The 5,810-nt window shown below is 32.5% G+C and overlaps 1 non-coding gene across 1 annotated transcript; it reads right to left on the reverse strand.

The window, feature by feature from the left end:
• Window positions 1–4,115: 4,115 nt before the first annotated feature.
• TRNAN-GUU (transfer RNA asparagine (anticodon GUU)) lies at window positions 4,116–4,189 on the reverse strand. The gene has a single exon. It is a non-coding gene; the product is annotated as a tRNA-Asn (tRNA).
• Between the last annotated feature and the right edge of the window lie 1,621 nt (window positions 4,190–5,810).

Below are 5,810 nucleotides of genomic sequence, written 5' to 3' on the forward strand. Positions count from 1 at the left end.
ACATCATTTATAAATGAAATAATTATTTAAAATTGTGGACTAGAGATACAACACCACCAAAACCAGCCATGAAAACCCTATCCGATCTTCACATTTTCTTAGCCACAAAGTGAGGCCTAAAGATATAAAAATGATAGAATGCGATGTTTGAGAGACAAACTTGGCCACCGATGCATTTTGAATACTTCCTTCTCTATCTAGGACCTCTACCAACTTACTGTGTCATTTTCTTGGAGACTGCACTCAGAATTGTTAAGACATTACAGCCGAAAGCCCAAAACCCAAAAGGCTCTTACAGTTAATTAGCACGGTCCATAATTCTAAGCCCACAACTGGGTTGGTCCAGAAAAGAGGCCCGATCTTTGTGGGTCATAACTCATAAGGATACTTGGGCTTTGTGGTTGAAGAAAGAGGCCCGATCTTTGTGGCGCGTATGCACAGAATTACATGTTAGCATACCTTAAATTACAACAAGTTTAGTCATATATTTTTACCTTATAAAATAAGAGTATGAATTTGGCAAGGATGGGGTGTAAATCTCATGTTTTATACCATTCAATAATAGATTGTCACATCAGCATTTTATTTAAAATTTAATACACCTTACCACACCTAATAATATTTTAATAAACTCCCAATTTGGTTGGATTTATATATGGGTATTAGAATTGATTTGATATAATTATGCTTATTCTTAAATATGTGATAAGGTGATGTACCATGTTCGGATTGCAAGGGTAAAATACGAGTTTTACACCACATCCGTATAGAATTTAATCTCATAAAATAATGTTACAATTTACAACTAGGAAAATTCGTGTGTAAATCGCTTAGTAATTAGGAGTGACTCCCAAGATGGTTAGATAGAGAGATTTTATTTTGAACATTATTTTGTATGTTTGATTTTATTTTGATTTTGATTTTTTGATTTTTTGATTTTTTTTTTTTTTGATTTTTTTTTTGATTTTTTTTTTTTTTTTTTTTTTTTTTTTTTTTTTTTTGCTTTATAACAAGTGAGAAGGAAAGAGATTTGATTTTGAACTTGGGTCCTCAATGAACGAACTGAGCAATTCTACTTAGCCACAAGACTTGGTTTTTTTTTTTTGTTTGTTTGTTTGTTTAGGACATGCACGAAAACTAAAATAAATATTGGTAAATCATTAAGGAGCCCAAACTAATAAAATCTGTTATGAACAAAACCAAGTTTAAAGCTTTTTTCTCTCCTACTTTATTCAGGGTTGGCTTGATATGGTTGGGGTCTAAGGCGATAATTTTATGTAGGGGTATTTATATTTAAACATCAATTAAATAAATTTATGTAATACTAACGAAACCAAGGTTAATTTTATGAATTAATATTAACCAAACTAAATTTAATTTAATAAGGGAGATGAGACTTTTGACAACAAATAAGATGAGTTAAATACATTACAAAATCTATAATATTGACATTATATATTTTTTTTCTTTTAAAAAAATTAGTTTTGGTTTACGAGAGGAAGAAAGAGAGATTAGAATTATTGACAACTATTTCATGAGGCGTGATCCCAACCGACTATGTTAGCCCTCACAGTTAGAAATTCATGTGATTCATCCAAACTTAAACATACATATTTGATATTTATAAATATCTTGTTGAAAGTATTGTTTGAAAAGACTATACATTCACTTTCAAAAAAAGAAAAGAAAAGACCATACATTCATAATATCCCAAATATTTTCTTTTTCTAAAACCAAGAAGGAGAACATTATTGTAGATGAACCTCCTTTATTACAATACACAAAGGAAAAGCATAAATTTAACTCTTCCAAGGATAACACTGTTCATTAGCACCAATTAAACTGTGTTGCAAACATGGACCTGCAGCTCTAACCACCCAAACACAATTCTTGCATGTGTCTCTCGTAGGATCGAAAATGTCGAACGTGTGGGAATCCTGTCCCCATTTGAAAGTGCAGGTCATTGTTATATCAACAGTGCGATTGTATGTACCTATTGCATAGGCAATTAGCTCAGTAGGATAACTTTCCTTCTCGGTTGTACAAAGGATTGAAATAATCGTGCCCTCCTTTACGTAATTATAGACATCAATCTCAGCAGCTTCTGCATTCATAGAGAAAGTAGTAACAGTTATAAACAGTGCAAGCAACAACAATGGTGATACGTTTTTATTAAATTGATTCATTTTGTTTGTCTATAAATGTATAACTGATGAGTGCAAAATAGAGTTGTTAACATGTCCTTTATTTATAGTATGGCGGTCGATTTGTGATTTTCTCTTTTGCTTTTAGAAAAAGGATAAAATACAATTAACACTCCCAAAATTTTGTTGTCATTATCCCGAATTTCGAGCTTGGTTGGCACTAGTCCAAATTTGGGAGAATTAATTGTATTTTACCTAATTATGAAAATATGCCAATGATTTTAGAGTAATTCTTAAATACTCCCAAAACACAAAAAATGAAGCTTCCTCCTCTTACATCTATAATGGAGTTTATCATAAATGTGAGATAAGAGAGCACAATTTCTCCATGCTTCGAGAATACTTAAGATTTTTCTATGATTTTAATGTTTATTAAAGTAAAAAAAAAAAAAAATATATATATATATATATATATAATATCAGTTTACATGTTAGGTAACGCTACAGTTACAAAATATTTTATAACATTTTTACAAACTGTTAATGTGACCAATTCCTACTTGTTCTCATTTGGATCCACCAATAACATCATTTTTTTTTTCACTTATCAATAACCAATCATCATATCAACAATTTGAAAAAAAAAAAAATTGTAAAATAATTTATAACTCTAGCATTTTCCATGAATTAAAGTGTGTAAGTGCAACACGATTACTAGGAAGAAGTCAAACGAATCTTTGCATGTGAGTGATATGTATAGAAATATACGTAGAATCTTTGCATGTAAGTGATATGTGTAGAAATATAGTTCCTTATCCATATCTTGTTTAGCCCCTTAAACTTTGAATGAAATCCATCCTTCGTCATTGAGTTTGATATCATTTAGGACAATCAATATTAAGCTGTCTTAATTTCTTACATTTATTTTTATTTTTTTGGTTACAGATTGTGTTAGATGATGTAAATCTTGCATTTAGGAATTATAGAATTTCCACCCTATGTTACCAATCTAGAATTTCCACACACAATCTGTTTTGAGTGTTGTTCTAATACAACCTTTTGACTTTCCACTTTCAAACCCCATTACAAAGAGATACACAACCTTTTGACAAAATTTTCTGGTTTTCTTTTTAAAACACATCATTATCTTTTCTTTTCTTTTTTAGCAGTTAGCTGAAGTTTGAATGTTATCCTTATCAATCCTCACACCGAACCTTTTAGAGCATATTTAGTAGATAGTAAATAGGTACTGTAATGTAACAGTTATTCCTATAGATTAGTTATTTAATAATTTGGTTATGTTTTTATTACATGGAATAGTCATTCCTTATGAATAGCTATTCTTTAAAATTAGGAATAACTATTCCTCCCTAAAAGGGTTGTAATATTTATTCCTTAGTAGATATAATAATTTCTAACATTAATATATTTCCAAATAAATAAACTTTCCATATCTATCTAACAATTATGGAAATAAAAAATTATCAAAACGTAACTCATCTCTCTAAAATTTAAAATATATTATTTTTTAGAAAATATAATTATATGAATGAGATATTTTCTAAAATAAATTATAAGTTTTTATTCTAATGTTATAACTCACAACCAAACTAATAAATATGTTTAATTATTTCATTATAACACATTTTATTTTCAGGAATAAAGTCATAAAGATTACAATTCTTATTGTAATCCATATTCAGTATACCCTACATACCCTTAGTTTAGAATTTTTTTTTCATTAAATTGTGTCATTTTCTTGGAGATTGCACTCAGAGTCGTTAAGACACCACAGCCTAAAGCCAAAACCCAAAAGGCTCTTACAGTTAATTAGCACGGTCCATAATTCTAAGCCCACAACTGGGTTGGTCCAGAAAAGAGGCCCGATCTTTGTGGGTCATAACTCATAAGGATACGAGCTTGGGCTTTGTGGTTGAAGGAAAAAAAAAAAAAGAAAAAAAAATCTTATACCGCTAGAAGGAGGGCTTGAACCTCCGACCTTGTGGTTAACAGCCACACGCTCTAACCAACTGAGCTATTCCAGCTTGTTGATGTAGTTCATCCTTAATATTAATCATATAGTTTTGTACATTTGAGCCCAATATTACGTGCCATATTCTGGATGATAAAATATTAAAGGGATCATTTTTCATCCCCACATTTTCACACGATTCTCACTTTGGTCCCTAACTTTTTTTTCACCGTTTTTAGTCCCTATCCTAGAAAACGCTTATCATTTTCGTCCCTACCGTTACATCAAAGACGAAACTTGCACAGCTGGCAGATGGCTTAAGTTAAGAACATTAAAATAATGCCACATAAACCACGTGGCTTTCCACATCAGCATTTAAATTAAAAAAAATTAAAAACAGAAATAAAAATAAAAAATTACATTAATTGAGATCTAAGTGTGTCTTGAATAAGAACACAAACCCAGATCTAAGAACACAAAATTAAAATCCAAAAATCACAAACCCAGAAACATAAACACAAACCCAGCAACAGATCTTCCTGATCAACCAAACACAAAAGCAACAAACACAAACCTAGCAACTGATTTTTCTTGTCAACCAAACACAAAAATAACAAACACAAACCCAAACATCAGTAAGAATACAAACACAAACCTAGCAATCCATCTTCAGAAAACCCAAGTCCAAACACAAACCCAAATCCAAACCTGACTACTACTACTCAATCGCCTATCGTTATTGGAATCGGAATCGGAATCGGAATCAGAGCTGGGGGCGACGGCTACGAAGAGCTTGTCCTTGCCGTGACTAATGATCTCCGCTGTCGATTTCCATACGGAGGAGTCGATATTGTTGATGGCTTGACTGACCAACTTGAGCGATTCCTGAGGGACGGAAGCGCCGGCGTCGAGCGAAGTCGGGAAATCCATGACGGCGCGCGACGCGACTTCTCGGATCACCGACGTTTCTTTCTTCAACCCGGACCCAAATTCTCTACATCACGTCGGTAGGTCTAGATCACTGACTCCGATTTCGACGCGATTGTTTTGATCAATCTGCCGAAACTCCAAATCACGGTGGAGTCCGAGTCCGGATCTGGGTTTGGATTTTGGTCCAGGTTCGGTTTGGGAGTGTCGTCGTTTTGGGGTTGGTCCGGGTCTTCGGAGGAGACGAATTTGAAGAAATCCATTATAGTCAGCTCCTTGTACCCATTTCTTACTAATGTTTGGGTTTGGGTTTGTGTTTATTGTTTTTGTGTTTGGTTGACAAGGAATAAATGTTGCTGGGTTTGGGTTTGTGTTTCTGGGTTTGTGATTTTTAGATTTTAATTTTGTATTCTTAGATCTGGGTTTGTGTTCTTATTCAAAACACACTTAGATCTCAATTAATGCAATTTTTGGTTTTTATTTTTGTTTAAAATTTTTTTTTTAATTCAAATGCTGACGTGGAAAGCCACGTGGTTTATGTGGCATTATTTTAATGTTCTTAACTTAAGCCGTCTGTCAGCTGTGCAAGTTCCGTCTCTGATGTAACGGCAGGGACGAAAATGATAAGCGTTTTTCAGGATAGGGACTAAAAATGGTGAAAAAAAAAGTTAGGGACCTAAGTGAGAATAGTATGAAAATGTAGGGACGAAAAAGGGTTTTATCCCAATATTAAAAGGTAGAAGAATCCATATGCTATTTTAATAAGA

Source organism: Quercus robur, chromosome 6, assembly GCF_932294415.1.
Source record: "Quercus robur chromosome 6, dhQueRobu3.1, whole genome shotgun sequence".
In the NCBI taxonomy this organism is placed as follows: Eukaryota; Viridiplantae; Streptophyta; class Magnoliopsida; order Fagales; family Fagaceae; genus Quercus; species Quercus robur.